The sequence below is a fragment of the Eschrichtius robustus genome, chromosome 3, assembly GCF_028021215.1.
Source record: "Eschrichtius robustus isolate mEscRob2 chromosome 3, mEscRob2.pri, whole genome shotgun sequence".
NCBI classification, from domain to species: domain Eukaryota; kingdom Metazoa; phylum Chordata; class Mammalia; order Artiodactyla; family Eschrichtiidae; genus Eschrichtius; species Eschrichtius robustus.
The window spans coordinates 12855587-12873761 of NC_090826.1; the positions used below are offsets into that span (position 1 = coordinate 12855587).

The window sequence follows — 18175 nt, forward strand, 5'->3', positions numbered from 1 at the left end:
ATATAAAGCAGTGTTACAGAAGGCTCTTCTAGAAATGAGACATTTAAGAAGCATCCTAAGCTATTTTTCCTGATCCTCTTTTTTTGTGACTCTGAGAAGGCAAGAAATTGCAAAAGGCAAAGTACTGGAGAGTGAATGATGTCATGGATGTCATGAAGTTGCATCAACAGCTGATGATGATTTAGCACAACAATGCAACACATTATGCCAAGAAGTATAATGTCAAACCACCAGGATGTTTTACTGCATTAATTTCATGACTCTTTATTAGCAAATTGAAATGCAGAGTGGCTCTCCAATTGTCTAAAATGGAGAAGTTGTTGGTTTAGGTTTATGGCCTTAGCAAAGGCACTAAGAAAATGTACAAATCTCCATGGAAAAGGCTTTAAGAAAAGAAAAAAATGGTCAAAAAATTAGCTACTATTAAACTAAACAGTTGTCATTTTAACAATTAAAAGCTTTTTGAAGTAGACAAAACACCCATGGGTCAATGTAGATAAAGTAATATATTCATACTAGGCTTGTCAAAAGCAAACAGTTACAGGATATAAAATGACAACATACAACAGAAAGGAAACCAGTCAGATTATACACATGAATACGCTCAAAATTAGGGATCTGAAACAGAGCACCACTATTCACTGTAAAAGCTATAGACTGAATCTTAAATGTTCAATTCTAAATGATGCTATTTCCTCTCAAATTTTCCTTGTCCCTTTAAATCCATGACGTCATCATTCTTAAGCACAAGCGAAACAAAAATTTAAGTTATAAAAGGTACTTGGTGTGTCCAAGCCAATGTTATCTCCTCAACAATTCCCCGTAGCACAACTGCAACTGAAGCCTTCATTCCTCAAGGAAGAGACCACAAGGCTTCAAACCGGCTTCCCCACTTGAAACAAACAAAATCAAAGTCTCCAAATTAGCATTTGAACAACAACAAAAGTTGTTCTCAAAAAGGGTAAGTATAGTACAATGTCCCTGCCAGCAAGCGAGAACTGGTAATGTGTCTGAATCTTCACGCTGAGCAAATAGGAATCCCACCACAGAAAAGTCCAAAGACTTTGGCAATTTAGAAATGAAGCTTTTATTTTCCTAATAAAATTCGGGAGATTAAGACAAAAGCAATTGGGTATTCCGAATCTTAACAATCCAAAGGTTTCAAAGGATCTAGAGGACTTCATTAGCCCCGAAGTTACTTTCCAGACACTATCAAGATCTTACGACTGTTTTTTTCTTCGTTTACAAATTGGTTCCCACCCTCCACGGTTCCCTTTGCACCAATTCTCACCAGAAGCCTTCCACGGTCACAACGTGGGCTGCTGTCTCAATCAAGGAGATCCGCAGTTCCTACTTCTCTGGGGGAACACTCAAAAAACTAAGGGGTAGGAAAGGCTGCTTGTGTTTCATTTTTTAAGCCAATTCCAAAATCTTCTTTTTGCAGCTTCAGAGATGCTGGCCCCTCGCCGCAGCCCCAATTTTGGAGGGCACCGAACTCCGGCTCCTCTCAAAAGGCGTTAAAGATTTGGGGGTGGGGTGGAAAATAATTTGACACCCCAGAGCCATCCTTACCCTGGTCACATACCTTTTCGTGGCTCCGGTGAGGGGACGAAAACCTCCGTGCTAGAGGGGAGAGGCCGGGTTCGCCCCCATCCCAAGAGCTGCCTGGAAAGGGATTCTCCTCCTCCCTGCCTAACCCGGGGAGGCCGAGAATGACTACAGCAAGGCCCCCAGGCCAGCCGGCACCGACCCCCGCGCGGGGTGCAGGGCCTGCGCCGGACCCGTGGCATAAAGGGCATAAGCCGCCAGCTCCCCGCCGCGGCCCCGGGAGAGGAAGAGGCCTCACCTGGTCCAGCCAGCGCCACGCTCTCGGGTACGCTCCGCTGGCGAAGAAGGTGAGGGAGCCGGGGATAGGACCTGAACAGAGGCGCTCCGCCCCAGGCCGCGCTTGCCGCACTCGGGATTCCTCACAGCTGGCGGGACACCGAGCCGCTCCGAGCCGCCATCTTCCTCCACTCTAACGCTGCAGCCACCTCCGCCGCCGTCACCGCCGCCGCCGCCGCCGCCGCCGCCGCCGCTCCTGCTGCTCTGGCCGGGAGAAGACCGCACGGAGCGCGCATGCGCCGGGGACCGGCACACAGGACACACGCGCGCGCGCACACGTCAGTGCGGCGGGCCCGCGGCAGGCGGCCTATGGGGGGCGCCATGTTGGGAAGGTACAAGCCGCGGCCCGCCGCCCCCAACCCCCACCCCTCTGGTCCCCGGGAGATTCTCCGAGGTTGGAACGCCGCCTGGGGGAGCCAAGCTGGAGTGAGGAAACATCGCGCTTCCGCGCCCGCTTTCTTCGGGTGCCTACAAACGGCATTAGAACTGCACTCACCCTTCTCTGCACTGCTAGGGACAACTGAGCAGTTTTCCCAACGGCTTGAGTCTATGATAGATGTTAGACCAGTAATTAATTCATTTGTACCCCGAGGGCCCGATGAGCACAAGCGCTCTTGATGTCAACTGAAGGAGAGAAACTCAGTGCCTTAGTTATGCAACCGAAGCCTCCCATAATTGTGTACCAACCATTGTGTGACTTGTTACTAGCTCCATGTTTCAGATGAGGAAACTGAGTCACGGGATATATCGGTTATCTTCCCAAAGCCACATTTCTGGGGAGTTGGGGTGGGAAGGTAGGATTTGAACTCAGGCGCATCTGGTTCCCAAGCTCTTGTACTTTCCAGCGTAACTATCTCTGGTTCCAGCAAAATCCCCCTTCCAAGGGAGCAACCTGGTGTGTAGGTGAGAACCTTCATGAATTACCTGCACAGCATGTGGTCTAAGGAAATGCCAGAGATACGGAGCCCAAGGGCTTCAGTCTTCATCCCTTGCACCTAAAAATGAAGCAACCTTGAGCTGCCAGCCCACCACCCTGGGATAAAGTGGACCTTCTGGGACATCTCTTAGGACATAGGGCTGGATCAGAACCCAGGTCTGCTCTCAAGTTGGGAAGGCAAGATGCTATCGAACAAACTTGGGTCAACCTCACACTAGAAAGCACTAGATCTGTGTTTCACAAACTTGAATAATGCAAAGACCCCTGGGTAAACACTCATGGAATCCCAGTATGAGAAACACTGATTTAAGAAACTCAAGTCTTTCAGTTAGGAAATATCACTGCAAAAGAGAAACTTGGCAATTATAAATATAAATAAATATTAAAATTGTATCATTAAAAATCCCAAGCTTAAAAATTGTCATAGAACTTGTGAACCCCCCCACCCCGACCCCCAAGTACCCTGTAGACTCAATGTTAGAAACACTGGACCAGCTTTTGAGCACTTCCTTTTAAAAATGCAGGTTCCACCTTTTGGCTGTCTGAGCAGTACCATGGATGTCAGCAAGAACAAGCACCTTATGAAAGGCAGCAAAAAGGGAACCAAGAAGAAAGTGGTTGATCTGTTTTCTAAGAAAGATTGGTATGATGTGAAAGCACCAGCTATGTTCAATATAAGAAATATTGGAAAAACACCAGTCATAAGAACTCTGGGGGGACTTCCCTGGCAGTCCAGTGGTTAAGACTTTGCCTTCCAATGCAGGGGGTGTGGGTTTGATCCCTGGTTGGGGAGCTAAGATCCCACATGCCTCATGGCCAAAAAAACAAAACATAAAACAGAAGCAATATTGTAACAAATTCAATAAAGAATTTAAAAATAGTCTGCATCAAAAAAATCTTAAAAAAAACCCAAAAAACAAAAAACAAAAAACCTCTGGGAACCAAATCCCATCTGATGGCCTCAGGGGTTGTTGTTTTTGAAGTGAGCCTTCCTGATCTGCAGAATGATGAAGTGGCATTAAAAAAATTCAAGCTGATTACTGAAGATGTTCAGGGCAAAAACTGCTTAATTTCCATGGCATGGATCACACCTGTGACGAAATGAGCTCCATGGTCAAAAAAACAGCAGACCGTGATTGAAACTCATGTTGATGTCAAGACTACCAATGGTTATTTGCTTGTCTATTCTCTCTTGGCTTTACTAAAAAAATGCAACAATCAGATTCAGAAGACCTCTTACGCGCAACACCAACGGGTCTGACAAATCCGGAAGATGGTGCAGACAAATGACTAGATAGAAATGGTCAATAAGTTGATTCCAGACAGCATTGGAAAAGACATGAGGCTCACCAGTCTAATTATCCACTCCATGATGTCTTTGTTAGAAAAGTAAAAATGCAGATATATATATATGTATAACAGAATCACTTTGCTGTACACCTGAAACTAACACAACATTGTAAATCAACTATATTTCAATTAAAAATTTTTTAATAAAAATAAATAAACAATAAAGTAAAAATGCTGAAGAAGTTCAAGTTTGAATTGGGAAAACTCATGGAGTTTCATGATGAAGGTAGTAGTTCTGGAAAAGCTACTGACGGTGAGATAGGTACTAAAGTTGAATGAGCCAACTGATATGAGTCATGAGTCCAAGAATCTGTTTAAAATTCAGACTCTTAACAGTGACAAAAAAAAAATCTTACTTGTATAAAAAAATGCAGGTTAAAAAAAAAAAATGCAGGTTGCAGGACTCACTTTAGACACTGACTCAGACTTCTTCTAAAGCTCCCCAGGGATTCTGATGTCCAGTTAGGTTTGGAACTGCTAGATTATGTTAGAACAGGTTCAAATACAGAAACCACTCCACCCTGAATCTCCTAGCTCAAAGACAGCAGGGATTTTTGTCCGTTTTGTTCAATGCTTTATCACATAATTATAGAGACTGGCACCCTGTAGGGACTCGCTAAATATTTGTTAAATGAATAAAAGAATGAATGAACTGGGAATTTGAAAACTAAGAGGGCATTCAGTCAAATATTTAGTAAGCACCTAATATGTGCCAAGCCATGTGATATGTACAGCAATATACTTTTAAATAAAACAACAAAGTCCCTGCCCTCATGGAGAGCCCAACAGTTTACTGGGAGAGACAGACAATAAACAAGTAAATAAGCCAATATAAAATTATCAATTGTGATAAGCACAAAAGTATTATTATTAAAGCAAAGACTTTAATAATAATCACAGTTGATGTATATTGTATACTCTTATTAAGTACCAAATACTGCTAAGTAAGTGCCATTGTTGAGCTTATTTTACAGATGATGAACCTGAAGCACCCAGGGATTAAGTGACTCAACTCATGGTCATGGGTAGGGTTTGAACCCAGGTGGTCTCACCTCAAAGCCTTTGCTATTGAACTCTACACAATGTTGCTTCTGACAAACAAGAGGACATAAGATTGAGGTCAGTTTATATATGGCCTGGAATATCAGGAAGAAAACTGGGTATTACCTCCTAGGTCATGGAGATTTGGGGGCAAGGAGGATATGCGATGAAATGGTGTTTTAGAACAATCTCTCTGCAGTGTGAACACACATTGGGACATGACTGGAGGTAAGGGGACAAGATATGAGGCTAGGATGAGAGGAGTGGCTATGATCTCTCTCATAAGTATCGTCCAGAGTCCATCGCAACAATCAATTACTGAAATTCATTTCTTATGTTCTTACTTATTTAGAATAAATAATATATGTACATAAAACAAAATTCAAAAGGTACAAAAGGATATATAATAAATTTTAAGTCCATCCTACCACTCCCCCAGCTACCTGGTAAACCTTGCCTCTCCACCAAAGTGACCACTGTTACAAGTCCCTTATATCTTTCCAGAGATGCATATACAAATACACATATAAATAAATACACATATAAATAAATAAGCCTACAAATAGCAGCAAACTATACACACTGCTCTGTATCTTGCTTTTTTTAAAACTTAACTGTAGTTCTTCAAGATCATTTAATGTCAGTTTATTTAGAACCATCTAAGTTAACAATTCATTCTATTCCTTTGCATGGCTGGACCATGTATTTTTAAAATGAATCCTCTAGTGATGGACATTTGTTTCCAGTCTTTTGTGATTATAAACAAAGCAGCAATTAATATCCTCATAATTTTATTTGCATATGAGCCAATGTATCTACAGGGAAATTTCCTAGAAATGCAATTGCTGGCTCAACAGGCATGTACATTTTAAATATTGGTAGGTTGCCATTTATTTCTTAACTGTCTACATAGCCCCAGCTTGGAAATCAGATGGAAAGTTTTCTCACTATGGGCTTTGCTCTTATATTCCTATCACATACCAGAGTGTTTCACATGATAGATCAAAGGTACCTGCAGTTCTGAGTGCAAATCACTAAGCCCCAAACATGAATGGTATAACAAACATATTTCTCAAGAAAGAGAAGCTCATGCTTTAGGGTCTCTGTCAGTGCCTGTTTATGCCACTGCCTCAACTTTTGGGGCTCTCCCGCTGGAGGAAGAAACTTCCACCACTTCCTCAATTTTAGACCTTACTTGGTTCCATCCCCTCATTTTACAGATGAGGAAGGGACTTGCCCAGGAGGCCTATGTGATTAACTAGGGCTGGCGTCTTGATTATCCATTTGGTGGAAGAAAAGCTATTTCCTTTGCAGCAACCTCAAACGAGCTCCAAGATCTCTATCTTTCTGGTCTCTTAGTAGATTCAGTCTTTTTTTTTTTTTTTTAATAAATTTATTTATTTTATTTATTTATTTTTGGCTGTGTTGGGTCTTCGCTGCTGCGCGCGGGCTTTTCTCTAGTTGCGGCAAGCAGGGGCTACTCTTTGTTGCGGCGTGCGGGCTTCTCACTGCGGTGGCTTCTCTTGTTGCGGAGCACAGGCTCTAGGCGCGTGGGCTTCATAAGTTGTGGCACACGGGCTCAGTAGTTGTGGCTCCCGGCTCTAGAGCGCAGGCTCAGTAGTTGTGGCGCACGGGCTTAGTTGTTCCGCGGCATGTGGGATCTTCCCAGACCACAGCTTGAACCCGTGTCCCCTACGTTGGCAGGCAGATTCGCAACCACTGCGCCACCAGGGAAGCCCTAGATTCAGTCTTAAGAATGCCCAACTTGGGACTTCCCTGGTGGTGAAGTGGTTAAGAATCCACCTGCCAATGCAGGGGACACAGGTTCAACCCCTGGTCCAGGAAGATCCCACATGCCATGGAGCACCTAAGCCCGTGTGCCACGACTACTGAGCCTGTGCTCTAGAGCCCACGAGCCACAACTACTGAGCCCGCGAGCCACAACTACTGAGCCCGCGTGCCACAGCTACTGAAGCCCACGTGCCTAGAACCCGTGCTCCACACCAAGAGAAGCCACTATGGTGAGAAGCCCGCTCATCACAACGAAGAGTAGACCCCGCTTGCCATAGCTAGAGAAAGCCCGCAAGCAGCAACGAAGACCCAACGCAGCCAAAAATAAATTAATTAATTAATTTAAAAAAGATAATTGGAGAATATTAGAAACAATTTTAAAAAATGCCCAACAAATTCCTTTGTTAAGTAAGGCTCATTGCCAAATGCAACACAATTGTAAGAAACTGTCTCCCTCTGCTGGTAACATACTGCAAATACAAAGCCTAAAACGACTTCATGACTTGCAATTAGGAAAAACTAGACGTAGGTGATGACTGATTGATGGTCTCATCCACCTTGCTGCTGCCAAGGCTCAGTTAGGATAATTTACTTAAAAGAATGAGTTCACAGGAGTATGTATTCAAAGTAAATATAGTTCCAGAGAGTGAACAAGACATAATCTTTTTTTAAAATTAATTTATTTAGTCTATTTATTTTTGGCTGCATTGGGTCTTTGTTGCTGCGTGCGGGCTTTCTCTAGTTGTGGCAAGAGGGGGCAGTGCAACGGGCTTCTCATTGCAGTGGCTTCTCTTGTTGCAGAGCACGGGCTCTAGGCACGCGGGCTTTAGTAGTTGTAGCATGCAGCCTCAGTAGTTGTGGCTCATGGGCTCTGGAGCACTGGCTCAATAGTTGTGGCGCATGGGCTTAGTTGGTCTGTGGCATGTGGGATCTTCCCAGACCAGGGCTCGAACCTGTGTCCCCTGCACTGGCAGGCGGATTCTTAACCGCTGTGCCACCAGGGAAGCCCAAGACAAAATCTTTCATCTTTGAAGTTGGTCAGGCTGTTAACGGTATTAGTGATATTTTAGAAGAGAGTATTTGAGCTGCTAGTGGAATAGCCATGTGAAGTGCCAATAAGAAGCCTAGCTATATGAATCGGAAATACCAGGTCAATTCAGGGCTGTAAATCAACTTTGAGAGTTACCAACAGTGGGTGGCTTACACCATGAGCATCTAGGTAAAAACAGTGGACTGAGGACAGACCCAGAGATGACCGATATTCCAGAGACAGGAAGTCATGAAACCAGAAAATTAGTAAGCATGTTACTTTAAATAAAGACTAGTAAGAGTTAATACATGACTGCAATTTATAATAATCATTAGGAATACAAATGGCAACATTTCTCAACAGGAAATTGTCACTTTAGAAAGATTAATGGTGGGGCTTCCATGGTGGCACAGTGGTTGAGAGTCTGCCTGCCAATGCGGGGGACACGGGTTCGGGCCCTGGTCTGGGAGGATCCCACATGCCGCGGAGCGGCTGGGCCCGTGAGACACAACTACTGAGCCTGCGCGTCTGGAGCCTGTGCTCCGCAACAGGAGAGGCTGCGATAGTGAGGGGCCCGCACACCGCGATGAAGAGTGGCCCCCACTTGCCGCAACTGGAGAAGGCCCTCGCACAGAAACAAAGACCCAACACAGCCATAAAAATAAATAAATAAATAAATAAATAAATAACCAAACAAACAAAAAAAAAAAAAAAAAAAAAAAAAAGATTAATGGTGGACTTCCCTGGTGGCGCAGTGCTTAAGAATCTGCCTACCAATGCAGGGGACACAGGTTCGAGCCCTGGTCCGGGAAGATCCCACGTGCCGCGGAGCAACTAAGCCCCTGCGCCACAACTACTGAGCCTGCACTCTAGAGCACATGCACCACAACTATTGAAGCCCACATGCCTAGAACCCATGCTCCGCAACATGAGAAGCCACTGCAATGAGAAGCCCGCGCACCACAATGAAGAGTAGCCCCTGCTCGTCGCAACCAGAGAGAGCCTACATGCAGCAATGAAGACCTAACGCAGCCAAAAATAAATAAATAAATTTATTTAAAAAAAAGAAAGATTAATGGCATGCTAAAAACACAAGAAGAAACCCATTCAAAAAACCCATTCTAAGTCAGATAACTTGATTATAGCAGCCAAATGCAACACTACTGAATGATATGGTTTTAATACTGAGAGGCCTACAGGAACATGTCAGTGAGAATAAAAACACAAGGTGTTTGGTTTTCCTCCTGCTTTTGTGTTTGGGGAAAAAAGGATAACTAGAGAAGTGAGAATTATGTCTTCTTAAGGCAGGCAAGACACCTCCATAATGATAATAGGTCATCTTTAGAACTCTTACTATGGGTTAAGCATTTTCCTAAGCTTTTTAGCATAGTAACTCATTTCATCCTTACAATCTACCTTTTTTAAAGTATTTGTTTATTTATTTATTTATGGCTGTGTTGGGTCTTCGTTTCTGTGCGAGGGCTTTCTCTAGTTGTGGCAAGCAGGGGCCACTCTTCATCGCGGTGAGCGGGCCTCTCACTGTCGCGGCCTCTCTTGTTGTGGAGCACAGGCTCTAGAAGCGCAGGCTCAGTAATTGTGGCTCACGGGCCCAGCTGCTCTGCGGCACGTGGGATCTTCCCAGACCAGGGCTCGAACCCGTGTCCCCTGCATTGGCAGGCAGATTCTCAACCACTGTGCCACCAGGGAAGCCCCCTTACAATCTACCTTTGAAGAAGCTATTATTATTATCTTTTTTTACACTTGGGGAAACTGAAACTGAGGCACAGAAATCCTAAGCAACTTCCATAAGATCACACAGCATGTTAAATTTGGAAGTGTCCAAAGTTAACTTTAAAGTCCAGGGTCTCCAATTCTATACTGTAGAAAAAAAAAAAAAAAAAGAACACTGTTTAGGAAGACACATAAAGTAAGTTTCGAAGGTAATGTTAATGTACGTATCTGTCATTAAAGACTCAGGAGAACTTCAGCAGTTCTGGTCATCCAGCTCAGGTGCAATTTCATCAACTAATCTTGATAAAACAACTAATGTTTTCACCTCAAGCTAGAGGATATAAACTAGTGTTAATAGATGCTTGGAATACTGCTCTATGAGTAGGAAATACTGTAATCATTTTCACTCTACCAGATAGAAATAATAAAATGTTTTATGCACCAGCGGATATTTTTTCATCCTTTTGTTACCAAGCAAGGGCTCACTGTCTAACACACATAGAAGCGAATACTATGGCACCAACTTTTGAGAAAAGAAAGCATTTTATTGTGAGTTAACCGACAGGAGGCAGGGCTCAAATCTGTCTCCCTGTCCAGTGTTCAGGGCAAAATGTAAGAAGTTAGGGGAATTTCAAACTTGGCACAAGCTTATTGGCTAGTGTTGACGGTCAGAAGCTGATTGGAATCAAGCTATTTGGGCAGCTGGAAGCTGGATTTTTCTTATTGAAGAACTTCTTGCTTGGTAAAGGGCTCCAGTGGCAACATGTCTATTGTTTGAGTTCTGTAGACTGAAGATTCTTGGTTCTGGGGTCATCCTGGAGACATGGGTTCTTGTCTTGCACATGGGAGTGCTGTCTCTGTAAAATAACTCAAGGTTTGATTAGTCAACAACCTATTTAAGGAGACAAAACCAGGGTAAGCAGGTCAATGTTTTATGTGCTGTTTTAGTCCCCCCCTTTTACTTTGTACATTCCTCAATCTTAAGGGAAATAGGGCGACGACCGCTCTAGCTGCTTCCTGCTGAGAAGGGGCATAGATTTTTATAAGAGGAATAAAATTGTTTTTGCACTTGATTGTAAATATTCATGAGTCCCACTTTGAACGCTTAAGTCTTTGGCAATCAACATGTGAGTGGGGGAGGCCTTTTTAAATATATGAGATAGACAATAAGTAAAAAATTTGGTGAGTAAAAAGATTAACCCCATGATACACAGAACTATGATTCCTAATTTTAACAGTCCTCCAAAAACAGACCTTATTCTTTGGGAACCAGTGAAAACATGTTATTTTTAACATTCTTAGTGATTGAATTTGGATTTATATCGGCCTGGTCCAGACTTCTGGGCGGAGCTGTCTACTTTCGAGATGTCCTCATCTTCTTTTCCTGACCAGGTAGAGACTTAGCTGTCCTGTTTCTATTTGAAAAGTAACTTAAGTTCAGTTAAGGGTTCACAAGTGTAATTAGGAGCTGAGAAATCAGCAGTGGGTTTCCAGGCCCCCTTGGTGTTAGGAAGGTTGGGTCCTCCTACTTCCTCCTGTCCATGGAGAGCGTGCCCTGTTTGGGAATTGTAAAGGGGACAAGGGGGGTGCTGGTTAGAAATGGGTACTATTTTTACTCTGGAGGGGTGTATCCAAGGTTTAACTCCTTTTAGCTCTACTGAAGAATGTGTAACCAGAAGGACTTCATAGGCTCCAATCCACTTGGGTTGCAGTTGATCCTCAGGGCAGTAATTTTTACAAGTTTGAGGAGGACCCAATTCCCTGGGCTTATGCAGTGCACAGGAATGTCTGCGGGAAATGTTAATTGGCTGGAGGCATATTTATATACAGAAAATAAGATAGCACCAAGAGACTGTACACATTTTATAGTATTTAATTCTTTTACAATGAGATCACTTTCAAGACAGCAATAATACTTAGTCTTAAGGAAGGGTCTCCCATTAACGTTTCATAAGGGCTCAAGTGGCACTTGCTTCTAGGGGCTACTCTTACCCTCAGCAGGACAACTGTTAAGACATCATCTCAAGTGAAGCTGGTTTCTTGACATACTTCGGTGATTGTCTCTTTCAAGGTGTGATTCATCATTTCAGTCATGAGGGCTCCATGAAGCATGTAACTTCTATTGTAGTTTGAGGGCCCCAGATACCCCTTGAGTTACCTTGGCTATGAAAGCTCCTCCACTGTCACTTTGAATTGAAAGAGGCAACCCAAAATGAGGGCTAATTTCTTTTAGTAAGGCCTTTTTACCTAGGAAGCTTTCTCTCTCCAGCACAGAAAAGCTTTGACCCATCCTGTGAAGGTGTCCACAAATACCAGCAAATATCTATAATGTCCCATGGCTCTTGGCATAACAGTAAAGTCTATTTGCCAGGCATCTCTTGGTTCTGTCCCTCGGGTTTGCACCTCTTTGAATATTGGAGGTGGCCCGGCTTTAGGATTGTTTCTGGTGCAAATCAGGCAATTTTGTATTACCTTTTGGATGGTCCTTTGCATTTATGGACTAACAATAAACTTTTGTAGCCAATGATAGGTTGCATCCCTCCCTTGATGTAGATGAGTAATAATTCTTTCCATTAAATGTTGGGGCATAAGCACTAATCCCTGTTCATTATACATCCAGCCTTCCTTGTTTGTTTGGTACTGATCACCATCTACGTCTCAAGAGTCAGCGTGAAATCCCCATTCATCATCTCTCTCTAGATCCATTTCTGAATACTGAGGCTTAAACAGGGACAGGTCCACACTTTGAATGAGTGCTAGGGTGTTTGGCTCTGGTCGCCTGTTTTGCTGCGTGTTCAGCCAAATTATTTCCTTTAGCTATACAGCTATCAGTCTTTTGGTGCGGGCAATGTACTATGGCTACTTCTTCCAGCATTAAAACAGAGTTTAATAAGGCCAGTATCTCCTCTGCATGTTTAATTTTTTTCTTGCCTGATGTTAGTTGACCTCTCTTTTTCCACATGGCCCCATGTGCATGCATGACAGAGAAGGCATACTTAGAAGCAGTATAAATGGTTACCTTTTTCTTAGCTCCAAGATGCAGGGCTCTCCTGAGGGCTACGAGCTCTGCCTTCTGGACAGACATACCTGGAGGGAGGGCTTCTGCTTCTAGGACCTCCTGATGAGTTGCTATTGCATATCCAGCTTTTCGGAGTCCACAATCCATGAAGCTGTTCCCAACTGCAAACATTTCCATATCTGGATTCTCTAAAGGCTGATCAGTCAGGTCAGGTCTTCTAGAATACTCTTCTTCAATTTTTCGTATACAATCATGAACAGGTTCTTCTGTTTTCGTGTACAATCATGAACAGGGTCTTCTGGGGAGCAGAGTGGCTGGGTTTAAAGCAGATACTTCTTTTAATGTTACTTTTGGGTTGTCAAATAGTATGGCCTGGTATTTGCCCAGCCTCCCCAAAGTAAGCCAATATCGGCCCTTTTGTTCAAGTAAAAGTTGCACACGATGTGGGGTGTGCACAGTGGTAGGCCAACCCAGGGTAAATTTTTCAGCTTCTTGTAAAAGGTCACAGGTTGCAGCCATAGCCCGGAGGCAAACTGGCCATCCTCGAGTTACAACATCCAATTGTTTGGAAAAGTAAGCCACTGGCCTTCTGGCAGTATTTAAATTTTGAGTTAGCACTCCAAGACTCATGCTCTGTCTTTCATGCACAAAAAGATCAAATAACTTTCTAATGTCTGGGAGACCAAGTGCTGGGGCTATTGAAATTTTCTCCTTGATGGTACGGAATGACTCATGGCATTTCGCAGTCCAGCTTAATGGCTCATTGGCATTTCTTTTGAGAGCCTCATATAGAGGTTTGACTATAAGTCCGAAGTTAGGAATCCAAATACGACAAAACCCAGCCATTCCTAAGAATCTTCTCAATTGCTTTCTGGTGGTGGGTACATCCACTCCAGCTAATGCTTCCCTTCGAACTGGCAGCAAGTTTCTTTCTCCTTTTGATAATTCAATTCCTAGATATTTTACAGCTGGTTGAGAAATTTGTGCCTTTCCCTTGGAGATTTTATATCCCCGGTCTGCCAAAAAGTTTAAACTGAGGATTGTATTTTGGTCTGAAGCTTCCTTAGTTATACTAGCGATTAGTATATCACCCACATACTGGAGTAAGATTCCTTCATTTAATTGGAGATCCTTTAAGTCCTTGGCTAAGGCCTCCACAAAGATGGTGGGGGCATTTTTAAATCCTTGTGGAAGTACAGTCCAGCAATACTGCTGTTTTATATTAGTCTCTGGATCATTCCACTCAAAGGCAAACAGTTCCTGGGACTCAGGACTTAGGGGTATGCAATAAAAGGCATCTTTTAAGTTCAGAACTGTAAACCAGCAAAAGTCTCCAGATAAAGTTGTAAGCAAAGTATAAGGATCTGGCATCACTGAATGTACATCCTCTACAATTTGGTGGATAGCTCTCAAATCCTGTACAAAACGATAATCTCGGGTCTTTCCTGGTGGCGCAGTGGTTGAGAATCTGCCTGCTAATGCAGGGGACACGGGTTCGAGCCCTGGTCTGGGAAGATCCCACATGCCGTGGAGCAACTAGGCCCGTGAGCCACAACTACTGAGCCTGCACGTCTGGAGCCTGTGCTCCACAACAAAAGAGGCCACAATAGTGAGAGGCCCGCTCACCGCGATGAAGAGTGGCCCCTGCTTGCCGCAACTAGAGAAAGCCCTAGCACAGAAACGAAGACCCAACATAGCAATCAATCAATCAATCAATCTTTAAAAAAAAAAATAAAAAGATAATCTCCAGTCCCAGGTTTTTGTTTTTTTTTTTTTTTAAACATTAGCTTTTTTTTTTTTTTTTTAACTTTGGGTTTATTTATTTATTTATGGCTGTGTTGGGTCTTCGTTTCTGTGCGGGGGCTTTCTCTAGTTGCGGCAAGCGGGGGCCACTCTTCATCACGGTGCGCGGGCCTTTCATTATCGCGGCCTCTCTTGTTGCGGAGCACAGGCTCCAGACGCGCAGGCTCAGTAATTGTGGCTCACGGGCCTAGTTGCTCCGCGGCATGTGGGATCTTCCCAGACCAGGGCTCGAACCCGTTTCCCCTGCATTGGCAGGCAGATTCTCAACCACTGCGCCACCAGGGAAGCCCATAGTCCCAGGTTTTTGTACTGGCAGGATGGGAGTGTTATATGGGGATTGACAAGGTCAGATTAATTGGCATTTAAGAAAAGTGTTTATCAGAGGCTTTATACCTTCCTTTGCATGCCTCTTTAAAGGGACTGCTTTAACTTTGGAGCCTGGGCACCTGGATGGAGTTTTACTACAACTGGGTCAGCCGTCTTGGCTCTTCCTGGTGTCCCATCAGCCCAAACTTCTGCTCTTACCTTTTGAAGAATTTCTTCAGGGACATCTGGTTGAAGCTTGTCTCCCAATTGTAATGGCGCAGCTTGGAGGGCACAGTCTTGACCTGGGAGTACTTTGGTGTCTACTTTTTCTGCTGAGAAACCCACTTGGTCATTTAAATTTGTTAGTACCTCTTGCCCTGATGAGGGACTATGACATCCAGGCACATACACAAAGCTGTACTTTACATGTGTTTTCTCTACATGACATTTAAGCCGTTGTAGAAAAGGTTTCTGAGAGACTTCCCCAGATACACCAGTAATGGATGTTATCTTGGGGGAGAGGGGGCCCTGTCTGTTTTTGGGACACTCCCTTTTCCAGTGCCCTTCCTGTTTACAAAAGGCACACTGTTGTGGCCCAACAGATGGATGGCCTTTCCGGCTGGGTTTTGGAGGTCTTACCCGTGGTCGTTTGTTCTCTCCTGCAGACGTCCTGCTGGGTCTTGACTGGTTACAGCTGAGCAGAGCAACCTGCCTCACGATGCATTGCTCCTGCTTTCCCCAAGTTTCGTATCGGCCTTTGAACACTTCAAAAGCAATCTGGACCAACTGAGACGTTGGTGTTCATGATCCCCCTTCCAGTCGTTGTAGTTTTTTTCTTATATCTGGGGCACTCTGACTGATACAGTTTAAATTGACCAGTCCCATGTTATCTGGGTGTTCTGGATCAATATCAGTATATTTTCGGAAAGCCTCATAAAGCCTTTCAAGGAAGGTGAATGGGCCCTCCTCGGGCCCTTGCTGTACATTCTGGACCCTCTTGAAGCTGTTTGCCCCTTTTTGCAGTCCAGTTATTAAACAATCTTTATAATGATTCAGCCTTGCTTGATCCCCTGGGTCACTGGGATCCCATTCTGGTTCAGTTCCAGGGATGGCCTGCTTCGCTGGAGTTCTGATTGGATTATTTGGTTTTAATTCAAGAAGCCTTTTGGCTTCCTGGAACACCTTCTCTAATATCATGCTGCATTCCTCCGGACTGAGTAGGATACTCATGAGGGTCTCTATGTCAGCCCAGTTAGGATGAAAAACAGCAAAAATATATGTAAAGAGATTCTCCATATTCCTAGGATCATCTTGATAAGATGGCATTTTAGCTTTATAATTAAGTAAATCTATGACTGATAAACGATGATGCGTGATTCCAAGTGCTCTGGATTGGCCTTGGTCATCCAAGCCTGCTGGGACCTGCCTTAATGGAAATTGTCCCGCCTACGGTAGAGTGTTCCCTGGGCCAAACTGAATACCCTGGAGGGTACAGGCAGGGGAGACCATTCCTTTGTGACCATCTGCTAAGGGCGAGTACAGAGCCGGACCAGCAGCCCTAGGAGGATTGGTAAAAGCCTTGGTACTGCCTGCAGGAAGATCCCCTTCAGGATTCGCGGGAACCACAAGAGGGGCTGAGCGAGGGGCTATCGAAGGAAGTGCCGACTGTCGGGCTACTGCAAAAGGTGCAGACGGAGGGACTAGATCGTCATTAGACTTTGACTCAGGTAAAACAGGCTTTTTGTGAGGTTCTTCCCTCTGACCCATCATTTTATCAATAAATGCCTTATGCATATTCCTCCTCTTATATAAAGACATAAATGAGTCTACATATGGGATTTCGTCCCATTTTTTTCTCTCTCTTACAAAACGAGTCTAATTGTATAATAGCATTATAGTTCAAAGACCCATTTGGGGGCCATTTTTCCCCTGACTCCAGTAGCTATTTGGGCCAGGCAGTGTTACAAAAGAAAATCATTTTCTTCTTTTTCATAGGCTTAGAGGTAAACATTGACCAACCTCAAAGAACACTTTTCAAGGGAGTGCTATCTGGTACGCTGTTATCATTCCCCATTTTGGAAGGGTTTTTTCCTCAGGATGACCACAGCAAAATGACATAAAACAGATTCAATAAAGTTTTTCTGTGGTCATCCAATAGTTAACCCTATTAGCCAATTCCTAACAAATAAAACAGTCAGACATAGACAAAGAAATCCAAAGGCCTGGGATTCTAACAGGATCTTTTGAGTACCTCGGTGGCTATAACGTTTTTTTTGGCCACGCTGTGCGGCTTGTGGGATCTTAATTCCCCGACCACGGATTGAACTTTTCATACTGTCTCCCTTAGAGTGGGACTCTAAACCACAATCCTGATTAGACAATTATTGTCTAATAATTGTTATTAGACAATTTAGGCACAAGCGCGTTTTAATGAGGTTACTCACCCAAAAGATCCAGGAGCTGTTTCTTTCCCCAAAAGTGAAAGTAGCGCGGAGGAGCTTGGTGCGCAGCTGCGGCGGGAAGCAGGAACCCAACAGCCGAGCCTCTAGACAAATCGGGTCTAGGTGGCCACTCAGGGTCGGTGACGAGGGCCTACACCCAGCCGGGGGCTACAATGCCTCAGCCAGGCGATCACAGGACCTTAGTTCGTTTGCGATCGCCAGGAATTCTCACCGAGCAAGGGCTCACTGCCTGGCGCGCATAGAAGCCAATACTATGGCACCAGCTTTTCAGAAAAGAAAAAGCTTTATTGCAAGGTCGACCGGCAAGGAGACAGGAGGCAGGGCTCAAATCTGTCTCCCCCAGCCAGGGTTTGGGGCAAAATTTAAGGGGTTAGGGAAATTTCAAACTTGGCACAAGCTGATTGGCTTGTTTTCAAAGCAGTCCATATATGGTAAACAAGGTACTATGGCAGATGGAAGCCGGATTTTCCTTACTGAAGGACTTATTGCTTCAGCTGGTTAAGGGGTCCGATGGCAACATTTCTATTGTTTGAGTTCCCCAGACTGAAGATTCTTGGTTCCGGGGTCATCCTGGAAACGTGGGTTCCGACCTTGCACATGCGCAGTAATGTCTCTATAAAAAACCCTCAAGATTTGATTAACCAATAACCTATTTAAGGAGTCAAAACCAGTTTAAGCTGGTCAATGTCTTATCTCCTGTTCCACTTTGTTGAGGTATAAAAATGTTTTCAGAGTTTTGAAAAAGCATAATCTGCAGTTTATGAAAACTACGACTTAAAAAAAAGTAATTGTTTGCCCTTAGAAAAGATGGTTCCAGGGAC

The 18175-nt window shown here is 44.0% G+C and overlaps 1 protein-coding gene, 1 long non-coding RNA gene and 1 pseudogene across 4 annotated transcripts in view; 1 reads left to right on the top strand and 2 right to left on the bottom strand.

Moving 5' to 3' along the window:
* The window catches only part of FBXO42 (F-box protein 42), an 88026-nt gene extending 85943 nt beyond the window's left edge, over nt 1–2083 (bottom strand). For both annotated transcript variants that reach the window (XM_068538985.1, XM_068538984.1), the window contains exon 1: nt 1847–2083. The gene's annotated coding sequence lies outside the window, so the exon portion shown is untranslated. The remainder of the gene's footprint in view (nt 1–1846) is intronic.
* A 1292-nt stretch (nt 2084–3375) lies between these two features.
* Nucleotides 3376–4489, top strand: LOC137760849 (small ribosomal subunit protein eS1-like; annotated as a pseudogene).
* A 5799-nt stretch (nt 4490–10288) lies between these two features.
* On the bottom strand, nt 10289–17879 carry LOC137761894 (uncharacterized). 2 transcript variants are annotated; one of them, XR_011073463.1, is made up of 2 exons: nt 15112–17879; nt 10289–13081 (listed from the first exon to the last, which is right to left on the bottom strand). It is a non-coding gene; the product is annotated as an uncharacterized lncRNA (long non-coding RNA). The 2 variants fall into 2 exon arrangements; XR_011073462.1 differs by having other exon boundaries at nt 10289–13097.
* Nucleotides 17880–18175: the final 296 nt, after the last annotated feature.